At 39.9% G+C, this 14,512-nt stretch overlaps 1 protein-coding gene across 2 annotated transcripts in view; it reads left to right on the top strand.

Annotated features, from left to right (window-relative positions):
- Nucleotides 1–14,512, top strand: part of flrt1b (fibronectin leucine rich transmembrane protein 1b) — a 125,704-nt gene that overhangs the window by 100,903 nt on the left and 10,289 nt on the right. Inside the window, exon 2 of one of the 2 annotated variants that reach the window (XM_061930363.2) lies at nt 3,979–4,594. The gene's annotated coding sequence lies outside the window, so the exon portion shown is untranslated. Of the gene's footprint in view, nt 1–3,968; nt 4,595–14,512 lie in introns of those variants that run through there. The other variant, XM_061930364.2, reaches the window with a different exon arrangement.

Consider the following 14,512-nt stretch of genomic DNA (forward strand, 5'->3'; position numbering starts at 1 on the left):
TTTGTAAAAAATAAAATAAATAATAATAATAATAATAATAATTTTATATATATATATGTATATGTATATATATATATATATATATGTATATATATATATATATATATATATATATATATATATATATAAACAACACCAAATTATTTAGGGGGGCTTAAGAATATTTTAGGGGGGCTTGAGCCCCCCTAAAATAGGCCTAACAACGCCAATGAGGTGGACTATTTCATTACGGTGGTTTCCCAGTGGGACATGAGGACGAGCGCTTTGCAATATAATTATTAGCAGCAAGTGACTGGGAGTGCAAGCAGGCATCACGACATTAAATGGGTGTCATGAGCCAGAAATATTGAGAGCTCCCGCGTCTAACACTTTCACTTTGATTTGCCCCTAAACTGCGGTTAATGAACTGCCCCGGAACAAATGCAGATCTTTATGTATCCTCGTCACACAGCAACGTCTCACTAATTAAATTTGATTCATGAAGACTTGCTGTTGGGTTTTCTTGTTTTTTGTCCCCTCTCAGACTAAAACTCTACAAACACTTCAGTGATGATACTTGGAGGGGAAGGAAGTCATTCATCACCAATCCCCTGGCTCATTCCTAAAAAGTAGCATTGTTGGAGAACGATGGCATGAATAGAACTCGTCTTTGAAAGTGGCATTTCCACAGCAAACTGCATTTGATGTGATCATGTGTGTCTCTGCAGGAAAGATAAGGACCTGCTGAAGCACTTCTGGACACAATGGACCACCTGGACAATCCTGAATAGAGTGGACTACCATTGGAAAGTGAGAGAAAAGAACAACAGAAACAATCTGTTCATATCTGAACTGTGAATTCCTAAGCGAGTCTAGTTCAGAACTCCAACACCAAAAGGAGACAGTTGGGCAGAAAGTCCAGAGACCAGGGTCCTTCTTGGAAGTCAAAGGCAATCCAGGATACTCAGTGGGTCATGGGAGTGTTGGACCATGCAAGAAATACGGACCTCCCTTTGATTATGCTTCAAATGAAAACCCTGTGTCGGTTTAGGTAAACAAACATTAGATCTGATGCAGATGTACATGAAGTAGACTACTAAACTAATCTCAGCCCTTTGTTGTGAAGGTGAAGGGTTTGGTCCTTGTTAGAAATGTGCTGGCTTGGGTGAATCAATAGTTGTGTTAGACTTGAGGGTCTTGTTGACATGATTGCCGAGTGCTTGCTCACCTTCTCGGTCTGCGCCTTCCACTGGGTTGAGCGCGGCGTTAGTCGGTGTTATGTGAGCGATGTCGCGGTGGCTCTCGGCGCGTCGCTTTCCACAAGCCGTTCAGATATGAAGCCTCGTCCCTTGGGGCTGTGGAACGTTCCTCGGCATGAACGAGTGATGATAGCGATACTGCTAGTCTTTACCACAGGGCTCCAGTAGTGGCAACACCAGCATGACTCAGGGCCACAACATTTGTGGTTGTCTGTTCTTACAGCCAGTCTCTCTCGCTCTGTCTGTGGGTATCGGGGGGCCTGCCAGGTCAAGTCATCTTCACCCGGCGTCTACGGGCCTAATTCAGAACTCCGACACCAAAAGGAGACAGTTGGGCAGACAGTCCAGAGACGGGGTGTCGGGCTCAAGGGTCCTTCTTGGAAGTCAAAGGCAATCCAGGACACTCAGTGGGTCATGGGAGTGTTGAACCATTCAAGGGGATTTTACTCGCTTAGGAATTCACAGTTCAGATATGAAAATATTGTTTTTGTTGTTCTTTTCTCTCACTTTTCAATGGTAGTCCACTCTATTCAGGATTGTCCAGGCGGTCCATTGTGTCCAGAAGTGCTACAACTGTGATACAACTGACGAGTATCAGTTGCATGAATCGAACTCGTCTTTGAAAGTGGCATTTCCACAGCAAACTGCAATTGATGTGATCATGTGTGTCTCTGCAGGAAAGATAAGGATCTGCTGAAGCACTTCTGGACACAATGGACCGCCTGGAAAATCCTGAATAGAGTGGACTACCATTGAAAAGTGAGAGAAAAGAACAACAGAAACAATCTGTTCATATCTGAACTGTGAATTCCTAAACGAGTCTAATTCAGAACTCCAACACCAAAAGGAGACAGTTGGGCAGACAGTCCAGAGACCAGGGTCCTTCTTGGAAGTCAAAGGCAATCCAGGATACTCAGTGGGTCATGGGAGTGTTGAACCATGCAAGGGGATTTTACTCGCTAGGAATTCAGAGTTCAGATATGAAAATATTGTTTTTGTTGTTCTTTTCTCTCACTTTTCAATGGTAGTCCACTCTATTCAGGATTGTCCAGGCAGTCCATTGTGTCCAGAAGTGCTACAACTGTGATACAACTGACGAGTATCAGTTGCATGAATAGAACTCGTCTTTGAAAGTGTCATTTCCACAGCAAACTGCAATTGATGTGATCATGTGTGTCTCTGCAGGGAAGATAAGGACCTGTTGAAGCACTTCTGGACACAATGGACCGCCTGGACAATCCTGAATAGAGTGGACTACCATTGAAAAGTGAGAGAAAAGAACAACAGAAACAATATTTTCATATCTGAACTGTGAATTCCTAAGCAAGTCTAATTCAGAACTCCAACACCAAAAGGAGACAGTTGGGCAGACAGTCCAGAGACCGGGTGTCGGGCTCAAGGGTCATTCTTGGAAGTCAAAGGCGATCCAGGATACTCAGTGGGTCGTGGGAGTGTTGAACCTTGCAAGGGGATTTTACTCACTTAGGAATTCACAGTTCAGATATGAAAATATTGTTTTTGTTGTTCTTTTCTCTCACTTTTCAATGGTAGTCCACTCTATTCAGGATTGTCCAGGCGGTCCATTGTGTCCAGAAGTGCTACAACTGTGATACAACTGACGAGTATCAGTCGCATGAATAGAACTCGTCTTTGAAAGTGGCATTTCCACAGCAAACTGCAATTGATGTGATCATGTGTGTCTCTGCAGGGAAGATAAGGACCTGCTGAAGCACTTCTGGACACAATGGACCGCCTGGACAATCCTGGATAGAGTGGACTACCATTGAAAAGTGAGAGAAAAGAACAACAGAAACAATCTGTTCATATCTGAACTGTGAATTCTTAAGCGAGTCTAATTCAGAACTCCAACACCAAAAGGAGACAGTTGGGCAGACAGTCCAGAGACCGGGTGTCGGGCTCAAGGGTCCTTCTTGGAAGTCAAAGGCAATCCAGGATACTCAGTGGGTCATGGGAGTGTTGAACCATGCAAGGGGATTTTACTCGCTTAGGAATTCAGAGTTCAGATATGAAAATATTGTTTTTGTTGTTCTTTTCTCTCACTTTTCAATGGTAGTCCACTCTATTCAGGATTGTCCAGGCAGTCCATTGTGTCCAGAAGTGCTACAACTGTGATACAACTGACGAGTATCAGTTGCATGAATAGAACTCGTCTTTGAAAGTGTCATTTCCACAGCAAACTGCAATTGATGTGATCATGTGTGTCTCTGCAGGGAAGATAAGGACCTGCTGAAGCACTTCTTGACACAATGGACCGCCTAGACAATCCTGAATAGAGTGGACTACCATTGAAAAGTGAGAGAAAAGAACAACAGAAACAATATTTTCATATCTGAACTGTGAATTCCTAAGCAAGTCTAATTCAGAACTCCAACACCAAAAGGAGACAGTTGGGCAGACAGTCCAGAGACCAGGGTCCTTCTTGGAAGTCAAAGGCAATCCAGGATACTCAGTGGGTCATGGGAGTGTTGAACCATGCAAGGGGATTTTACTCGCTTAGGAATTCACAGTTCAGATATGAAAATATTGTTTTTGTTGTTCTTTTCTCTCCCTTTTCAATGGTAGTCCACTCTATTCAGGATTGTCCAGGCGGTCCATTGTGTCCAGAAGTGCTACAACTGTGATACAACTGACGAGTATCAGTTGCATGAATCAAACTCGTCTTTGAAAGTGGCATTTCCACAGCAAACTGCAATTGATGTGATCATGTCTGTCTCTGCAGGAAAGATAAGGACCTGCTGAAGCACTTCTGGACACAATGGACCGCCTGGACAATCCTGAATAGAGTGGACTACCATTGAAAAGTGAGGGAAAAGAACAGAAACAATCTTTTCATATCTCAACTGTAAATTCCTAAGCGAGTAAAATCCCCTTGAATGGTTCAACACTCCTATGACCCACTGAGTATCCTGGATTGCTTTTGACTTCCAAGAAGGACCCTTGAGCCCGACACCGGTCTCTGGACTGTCTGCCCGACTGTCTCCTTTTGGTGTCGGAGTTCTGAATTAGGCCCGTAGACGCCGGGTGAAGATGACTTGACTTGGCAGGCCCCCCGTTACCCACAGACAGAGCGAGAGAGGCTGGCTGTAAGAACAGACAACCACAAATGTTGTGGCCCTGAGTCATGCTGGTGTTGCCACTACTGGAGCCCTGTGGTAAAGACTATCAGTATCGCTATCATCACTCGTTCATGCCGAGGAACGTTCCACAGCCCCAAGGGACGACACTTCATATCTGAACGGCTTGTGGAAAGCGACGCACTGAGAGCCACCGCGACATCGCTCACATAACACCGACTAACGCCGCGCTCAACCCAGTGGAAGGCGCAGACCGAGAAGGTGAGCAAGCACTCGTCAATCATGTCAACAAGACCCTCAAGTCTAAGAAAACTATTGATTTACCCAAGCCAGCACATTTCTAACAAGGACCAAACCCTTCACCTTCACAACAAAGGGCTGAGATTAGTTTAGTAGTCTACTTCATGTACATCTGCATCAGATCTAAGGTTTGTTTACCTAAACCGACAAAGAACACATGGTTTTCTTTTGAAGCATAACAAAGGGAGGTCCGTATTTCTTTAATATTGCAAGATGAAATGGAGAGGGAAACGTAGCTTTCTTTGATCAGATGGTCACCGATGAACAAGTATACTACAGCAGCAACACAACTCATGTTGTAATAGCATGAAACTGCTGACTCAGCATGAATATAGCTGCTGAGTTCATTTCAAGCATCAATACGGAAAAGTTGAACACGCATTATAACCTGACTCTCGCCAGACCCTTGTCGTTGGCTGAGCTCCACACGAGGGTCTGGGCTCGAGGGCATTGCAAACTCCTTCCAGATAGCAACAAATAATGAACCGATCAGGATCGCTGGGCGGGATTTCTGAGATGTGACGTAGCGCCGAAGCGACTGTTTGATTCAAACAACAATGGCAACATATTAATTCTTTAAAAGATGAACAGAGAAGGGTTTTGAAGTCATTTATTTGGTGGCAAGGATGTTTTGGCTCTTCTTCCGACCGGGTTTGGATTTCCCGGCGTGGCTCTCATCAGGTTCTCGCCCGGAAAAGGGTGGAGTGCCATCTCCGGGTTGGGGAAGAGACCCTGGCCCAAGTGGAGGAGTTCAACGACCTCGGAGTCTTGTTCACGAGTGGGAGAAGAGTGGATCGTGAGATCGACAGGCGGATCGATGCGGCGTCTTCAGTAATGCGGACGCTGTATCGATCCATTGTGGTGAAGAAGGAGCTGAGCCGGAAGGCAAAGCTCTCAATTTACCGGTCGATCTACGTTCCCATCCTCACCTATGGTCATGAGCTTTGGGTTATGACCGAAAGGACAAGATCACGGGTACAAGATCTACGTTCCCATCCTCACCTATGGTCATGATCTTTGGGTTATGACCGAAAACAAGATCACGGGTACAAGATCTACGTTCCCATCCTCACCTTTGGTCATGATCTTTGGGTTATGACCGAAAGGACAAGATCACTGGTACAAGATCTACGTTCCCATCCTCACCTATGGTCATGATCTTTGGGTTATGACCCAAAGGACAAGATCACTGGTACAAGATCTACGTTCCCATCCTCACCTATGGTCATGAGCTTTGGGTTTTGACCGAAAGGACAAGATCACGGGTAAAAGCGGCCAAAATGAGTTTCCTTTTTTTTTTTTTACAAGGCCCCGCCTTCTGGAATACATCTACTATTGAGAAGTCCCAGATCCTTGTGTGGAGCTCAGCCAACTACAAGGATCTGGCCAGAGTCAGGTTACAAGCATCATGTTCGCACCAACAACTGAGCATTAGGCCCTTTTCCACCAAAAGTTCAGGAACCTTTGGTTCCTGGAACCTCTGGTTCTTGGAACCTCTAGTTCCTAGAACCTCTAATTCCTGGATAAGTAGGTTCCTGTAGAAGTGCGTGGTTTGTGTTCCCACCGCATTTTACAGTTCAGGTAGTTTCTACAAACCAGTCTGATGACGTATGGAGGAGTGGTGTACTAGAAATGCACACTGATACCACGTAAATATTTTTCTACCGCTTGTCCCTTATCTCTTGTCCGCCTATCTCAGCTGCACACAGCAATTGACAAAACCATTTATTTGACGAAAATTTTTACTGAGGATTTTTGTTTTGATTTTTCGAATTGTTACAAAGACGTACCAATATGTATTGGCTAAGTAAATGTATGGTATACATTTCCTACTCTTACTGTACAAAAAAACGAATCAAACAGTAACCATAATGCTGAAATACATACCAAATTGAAAAAGGCCAAACTGTTAAATCCTATGATTTAATTGTGTGAATGCTCCAAACATTCCCACATGCTTTTCTACACCAACATTCATCTATGTATTATTATTATTATTCCTCTACTTCTTCTTCTTCTACAGATTTTGGCGCACTCTGCCTTCCACATTTTTCACCTGATTCAAAGTGTTCCAACTTCAAACTGTTCAGCCTATTCGGGCATCGAGGGCTTTCCCTTGACAAATTCCAAAAATTCCCAGATTTCCCAGAATTCCAAGTTTTCCGGGACATTTTTCCCATTCAAAATGAATTGACCATTTTTCAACCTATTCAAACCATTCCCCCTTCAACATAGTCCACTCATCCGGGACATTCAAACTATAATTTTTCCAAGTTAAAATAAAATTCCAGGAATTCCCTTTTTTTCAAACCCTTTTTTTCACCATTTATTCTGTCGACTACTCCTTCCACATTTTTCAACCGACTTCAACCGTTCCAAAACATTCCTCTTAATCAGGACAAAAAACAAAGTTGTTTTTTGAACTGGAAAAATTCCTGTTTTTCTCGAAATTCCTGGAATTCTTTAATACCATTTGTCATATAAAAATGTTACTACTTCAACCATTTGAACTCATTCAAAACATTCAAGTTTTTTTTTAACATTTTCCAAAAAATTCCCAAATTTCCATGAAATTCCCATTGAAATGAATGGGACATTTTTCAAAGTTTCTCAATTCCCACATTTTTCACCCGATTCAAACCGTTCCAACTTCAAACTGTTCAGCCTATTCGGGAATTGCGGGCTTTCCCTTGACAAATTCCAAAAATTCCCCAGGTTTCCCAGATTTCCCAGAATTTCCGTTTTTCCGGGACATTTTTCACATTCAAAATAAATTGGCCATTTCCACCATTTCCACATTGTTCAACCGATTCAAACCATTCCACCCTCAACATATTCCACTCATACTGGACATTCAAACTATAATTTTTCCAAGTTCCAAAAAATTCCAGGATTTCCCAGAATTCCCATTTTTCAACTTTTTCTGTCGACTACTCCTTCCACATTTTTCAACCGTTCCACCGTCTTAATCAGGACAAAAAAACAAGTTGTTTTTTGAACTGTGAAAATTCCTGGTTTTCCCGAAATTCCAGGAATTCCGTAATGCTATTCCTCAATTCAAAATGTTACTACTTCAGCATTTCTTGACCGATTTGAAAAATTCCAAGACCAACCATTTCAACTCATTCACAACATTCAAAATATTTAGCATTTTCAAAAAAATTCCCAAATTCACATGAAATTCCTATTGAAAAGAATGGGACATTTTTCAAAGTTCCACTACTCCCACATTTTTTTCATCCTATCCAAACCGTTCCAACTTCAAAATAATCCACTTATCCTGGACATTAAAACTATAATTTTTGCAAGTTAAAAAAAATTCCAAGATTTCCCAGAATTCCCGTTTGTTCACCCTTTTTTCTGTTGACTACTCCTTCCACATTTTTCAACCGTTCCATCGTCTTATATCAGGACAAAAAACTAAGTTATTTTTTGAAGTGTAAACATTTCCGATTCCCCTGAAATTCCAGGAATTCCGTAATACTATTTCTCAATTCAAAATGTTACAACTTCAACATTTCTCGACCGATTTGAAAAATTCCAACACCAACCATTTCAACGCATTCACAACATTAAAATGATTCAGCATTTTCAAAAAAATTCCCAAATTTCCATGAAATTCCCATTAAAAAAGAATGGGACATTTTTCAAAGTTCCACAACTCCCACATTTTTTATCCTATCCAAACCGTTCCAACTTCAAAATATTCCACTCATCTTAGATATTCAAACTATCATTTTTCCAAGTAAAAAAAAATACCAGGATTTCCCAGAATTCCCGTTTTTTCACCCTTTTTTCTGTCAACTATTCCTTCCACATTTTTCAACCGTTCCACCGTCTTAATCAGGACAAAAAAAACAAGTTGTTTTTTGAACTGTAAAAATTCCCGGTTTTCCCGAAATTCCAGGAATTCCGGAATACTATTTCTCAATTCAAAATCTTACTACTTCATCACTTCTCGACCAATTTGAAAAATCCTAACACCAACCATTTCAACTCATTCACAATATTTAACATATTTTGCATTTTCTAAAAAATTCCCAAATTTCCATGAAATTCCAATTGAAAAGAATGGGACATTTTTCAAAGTTACACAACTCCCACATTTTTTATCCTATCCAAACTGTTCCAACTTCAACATATTCCACTCTTCCTGGACATTTAAACTATGATTTTTCCAAGTTCAAAAAAATTCCAGGATTTCCCAGAATTCCGGTTTTTTTCACCCGTTTTTCTGTCAACTACTCCTTCCACATTTCTCAACCGTTCCACCGTCTTAATCAGGACAAAAAACTAAGTTTTCCCGAAATTCCAGGAATTACGTAATACTTTTTCTCAATTCAAAATGTTACTACTTCAACATTTCTCGACCAATTTGAAAAATTCCAACACCAACCATTTCAACTCATTCACAACATTCAAAATATTTAGAATTCCCAAATTCCCATGAAATTCCCATTGAAAAGAATGGGACATTTCTCAAAGTTCCACAACTCCCACACTTTTTATCCTATCCAAACCGTTCTAACTTCAAAATATTCCACTCATCCTGGACATTCAAACTATCCTATTTCCAAGTTTAAAAATTATTTCCAGGATTGACCAGAATTCCCGTTTTTCCCCCTTTTTTCTGTCGACTACTCCTTCCACATTTTTCAACCATTCCACCGTCTTAATCAGGACAAAAAACCAAGTTGTTTTTTGAACTGTAAAAATTCCCGTTTTTTTCCGAAATTCCAGGAATTCCGTAACACTATTTCTCAATTCAAAATGTTACTACTTCAACGTTTCTCGACCGATTTGAAAAATTCCAACACCGACCATTTGAACTCATTCACAACAATCAAAATATTTAGCATTTTCAAAAAAATTCCCAAATTCCCATGAAATTCCCATTAAAAAAGAATGGGACATTTTTCAAAGTTCCACAACTCCCACATTTTTTTATCCTATCCAAACCGTTCCAACTTCAAAATATTCCACTCATCTTAGACATTCAAACTATCATTTTTCCAAGTTAAAAAAAATTCCAGGATTTCCCAGAATTCCCGTTTTTTTCACCCTTTTTTCTGTCAACTATTCCTTCCACATTTTTCAACCGTTCCACCGTCTTAATCAGGACAAAAAAAACAAGTTGTTTTTTGAACTGTAAAAATTCCCGGTTTTCCCGAAATTCCAGGAATTCCGGAATACTATTTCTCAATTCAAAATGTTACTACTTCATCACTTCTCGACCAATTTGAAAAATCCTAACACCAACCATTTCAACTCATTCACAATATTTAACATATTTTGCATTTTCTAAAAAATTCCCAAATTTCCATGAAATTCCAATTGAAAAGAATGGGACATTTTTTAAAGTTACACAACTCCCACATTTTTTATCCTATCCAAACTGTTCCAACTTCAACATATTCCACTCTTCCTGGACATTTAAACTATGATTTTTCCAAGTTCAAAAAAATTCCAGGATTTCCCAGAAGTCCGGTTTTTTCACCCGTTTTTCTGTCAACTACTCCTTCCACATTTCTCAACCGTTCCACCGTCTTAATCAGGACAAAAAACAAAGTTTTCCCGAAATTCCAGGAATTCCGTAATACTTTTTCTCAATTCAAAATGTTACTACTTCAACATTTCTCGACCAATTTGAAAAATTCCAACACCAACCATTTCAACTCATTCACAACATTCAAAATATTTAGAATTCCCAAATTCCCATGAAATTCCCATTGAAAAGAATGGGACATTTCTCAAAGTTCCACAACTCCCACACTTTTTATCCTATCCAAACCGTTCCAACTTCAAAATATTCCACTCATCCTGGACATTCAAACTATCCTATTTCCAAGTTTAAAAATTATTTCCAGGATTGACCAGAATTCCCGTTTTTTTCCGCCCTTTTTTCTGTCGACTACTCCTTCCACATTTTTCAACCATTCCACCGTCTTAATCAGGACAAAAAACCAAGTTGTTTTTTGAACTGTAAAAATTCCCGTTTTTTTCCGAAATTCCAGGAATTCCGTAACACTATTTCTCAATTCAAAATGTTACTACTTCAACGTTTCTCGACCGATTTGAAAAATTCCAACACCGACCATTTCAACTCATTCACAACAATCAAAATATTTAGCATTTTCAAAAAAATTCCCAAATTCCCATGAAATTCCCATTGAAAAGAATGGGATATTTTTCAAAGTTCCACAACCCCCACATTTTTTATCCGATCCATACCGTTCCAACTTCAAAATATTCAGCCTGTTTAGGAATTGTGTGCTCCCTTTCAGCAATTAAGTCATTTTGAAGTTCAACTTCAGCATTAGAGCATTCACACGCAATTTTTCCAGGAATTGCTCATCTAGTTATTGGTGTTTTGACCCGACGACTTTAAGAGACTAGAAGAAGAATAGATTAGAACATTTACTGTATTTATTTTCTAGGGAGCCTATACCAGCTGAATTAGTAGACTAGACTTTGGACAGTCACAGGACAGGTGTGAATAATTAATTGACACAGTTGATTGACGCAATCTCAGTTTGTAGGACTTGGCAGACGAAAAGTATCGCACAAAAGGTTTAGAGACAAGAAGAAAATGTTCTTACCCTTCTTTAAAAAAAAACAACCTAAGAATGAATTTAGCGATGAGGAGGAATGACAAAGGGTGTGTAGTTGGAGAGGAGAGTGTGAGAAACAGAGAGCACCATATGAAACAACAGTTGGATGGGAAAAACTGAGTCAGGAAGTGTAAATAACACAAATCCAAGTATCATTATGAGGATGTGTTAAATTATGTAAAAAAAAAAAATAAAGACCAAAGGTGGGTGGGTTTGCCAAGAAGAGATATAAAAAAAGATACGAATTGGAGTTGTGCATCCAAGCATATGCTTGTTGATATTCTTAGACTGTTTTCTACCTGGGAAGTGTCAGCTGGTGTCCATATGCTCCTGGAATAAATGCTGCCAATGACTGCAACGCTCAAATGGAAGCTCGGAAATTAACGTCTGAGAATAAAAAAAAAACGACTGGGTACATGCCAAATTGCAGAGCATATGTGTTATTTTGTTTGACCGTTGCGTACCACACACACGCACACACACACACACACACACACACACACACACACACACACACACACACACACACACACACACACACACACAGATGCTATAAGCAGAGACACGCAACCATGCCTTCTTTTGCAAGACTCTACGGACATATTTCTTTACAGCATCACCCCCCCACTCCTCCTGACAGACCAGCTCTCCATCTGCCTCCTCTTCTCCTTCCCATCGCTCCCTTTCCTCCCCACAACCCCACAACCATCCCTCTGTCTGTTCCACGGTTGCCATGTCTTGTTCGCTTTGCATGGAATTTTGACTGTCGCTGAGGGGCAATTTTGTGCATGCAGCAAGATGGAGTCTCACATGCACATTTGCACAGAAATTTGGTTATCAAATGTGTTGTCAAATGATAAAGAACATCCTTTAAGCCTGAGGCAAGGATTCTGTAATCAACACACTTTTCACCATTGTGTTATTATCGTTCTATAAATAGTCCACATGTTGAGGCTGCGAGTAGCAGCATTATGATTTCTGTATGTTCTGTGAGAGGCATTTCAAGATATTTCAGGCCTGAATAATTGATAAAAAGGTCACAAACCAAAATAAGTAAAATATGCATTATGCATGCCAGCTTTTATTGAGACGACGGTGTGTGTGTGATGACTTCTTTTTTTTTTTTTTTTGTCCTGTCCATCTTCTCAGGCAAATCATATAGTAGATGTAGATGCCCGTATCGGATGTACATATTTACTTTACAAAAGAGAAGTGTGGGATACTTCTCTTGTTGCCTTATTTGTATTTTAACTTTATTAAATGTATTTATATTATCATTTGGTGCAGCCGGGCCGGAGCATGAGGGGATAGAAAGAGAAAAAAAAGGAAGACAGTAGGGGGAATTGTGGGGACAAGAGAGGGATTAGACAGAGAGACAAAAACAACAACAACAAACACAACAACAATAGAGCAACATCAGCAAATAGGATATGCACAAATATGATGCTAGCAAAGAAGCAGTTAGTGAAATAAATAATAATACAGAAATGACAATGAGCATTATTACACTACAAATGGATCAATACAAATACAAATAGAATTAAAGCTGCAAGCATCGTTGGTCGGGCCCGCGTATTTGGCAGGTGCTAGTCCTAAGTGTCCCAATACTTGTGTCCAGTTTTAGTCCTAAAAGTCCCAATACTTTTGTCAAGTTGTAGTCCTAAGTGTCCCAATACTTTTGTCCAGTGTAGGTGTCCCGATACTTATGTCCAGTATTAGTCCTAAGTGTCCCAATACTTTTGTCAAGTGTTAGTCCCAAGTGTCCCAATACTTTTGGCTAATTATACGTCCCAAGTGTCCCAATACTTTTGTCCCGTGGTAGTCCGAAGTTTCCCAATACTTATGTCAAGTTTTAGTCCCAAGTGTCCCAATACGTTTGTCAAGTTATAATCCTAAGTGTCCCAATAATTTTGTCCAGTTTTAGTCCTAAGTGTCCCAAAACTTTTGTCCAGCTTTAGTCCTAAGTGTCCCAATACTTTTGTCCAGTTGTAGTCCTAAGTGTCCCAATACTTTTGTCCAGTGTAAGCATCCCAATAGTTTTGTCCAGTGGTAGTCCTAAGTGTCCCAATACTTTTGTCAAGTATTAGTCCCAAGTGGCCCAATACTTTTGTCAAGTATTAGTCCTAAGTGTCCCAATAATTTTGTCCAGTTTTAGTCCTAAGTGTCCCAAAACTTTTTTCCAGTTTTAGTACTAATTGTCCCAATACTTTTGTCAGTTAAGGGGGTCAAATTACAGCTCAAAGAGACAATAGTGACTGTTTTTAGTACTTTTTTGTCTTGAAGGGGGAATTGCCAACTTCCTGTTGATTTTTGCCCGAGAATATACTATTATGAAATCTAGGTCTAAGTCAGACCTACATAAAGGTTTTTGTTTAATGTGTCTCCGACCTTTCTAGTGGGAGTTACAGGCAGTTTAGTTTTTTTTTTCCTAGGGGGCGCTAGAGCGCAATTTTGAGTTTTGTGGTTCGTTTTTTTTATTAAAAGGCAAGTTTCGCAGGTCCTGATGTGTGGGTCAAATATGGTGAGTTTTGAAGCATGTTAAGTGGGTCAAATTAGTGCTCAAAGAGGCGGCGGAAGAATAATAATAAAGAATAATAAAACCTTACGAATTCAATAGGTCCTTATGTCCCATTGCAAAAGGACTCCCTTTGGGAGTCCTTTTACAATGGGCCATGCGGGCCCTAATAAATAAAGAATAGTGAACAACAGGCTGAATAAGTGTACGTTATATGAGGCATAAATAACCAACTGGTATGTTAACGTAACATATTATGGTAAGAGTCATTCAAATAACTATAACATATAGAACATGCTATACGTTTACCAAACAATCTGTCACTCCTAATAGCTAAATCCCATGAAATCTTATACGTCTAGTCTCTTACGTGAATGAGATAAATAATATTATTTGATATTTTACGGTAATGTGTTAATCATTTCACACATAAGTCGCTCTTGAGTATAAGTCGCACCCCCGGTCAAACTATGAAAAAAAACTGTGACTTATAGTCCGAAAGATACGGTATACGTAATGATAACTAAAGATACAAAAGAATGCAGAAAAATGGAGGGGAAGAAAGCAAAACCAACTATATTAACCTTGTAGATTGTTATAGTATCTATAGGTTAAGCTTTGTCAGTGTGCCATGTGTTACCCAGTTTACCCTAGGGCAACAACGTTAATATATGTTTGATGAAACGTGATTATGTGCATGAGTGTATGTATGCATATGTACTTGTATATGTACAGTATGTGTATATGTATGTT

This window comes from Nerophis lumbriciformis, linkage group LG36 (assembly GCF_033978685.3).
Source record: "Nerophis lumbriciformis linkage group LG36, RoL_Nlum_v2.1, whole genome shotgun sequence".
Lineage (NCBI taxonomy): Eukaryota > Metazoa > Chordata > Actinopteri > Syngnathiformes > Syngnathidae > Nerophis > Nerophis lumbriciformis.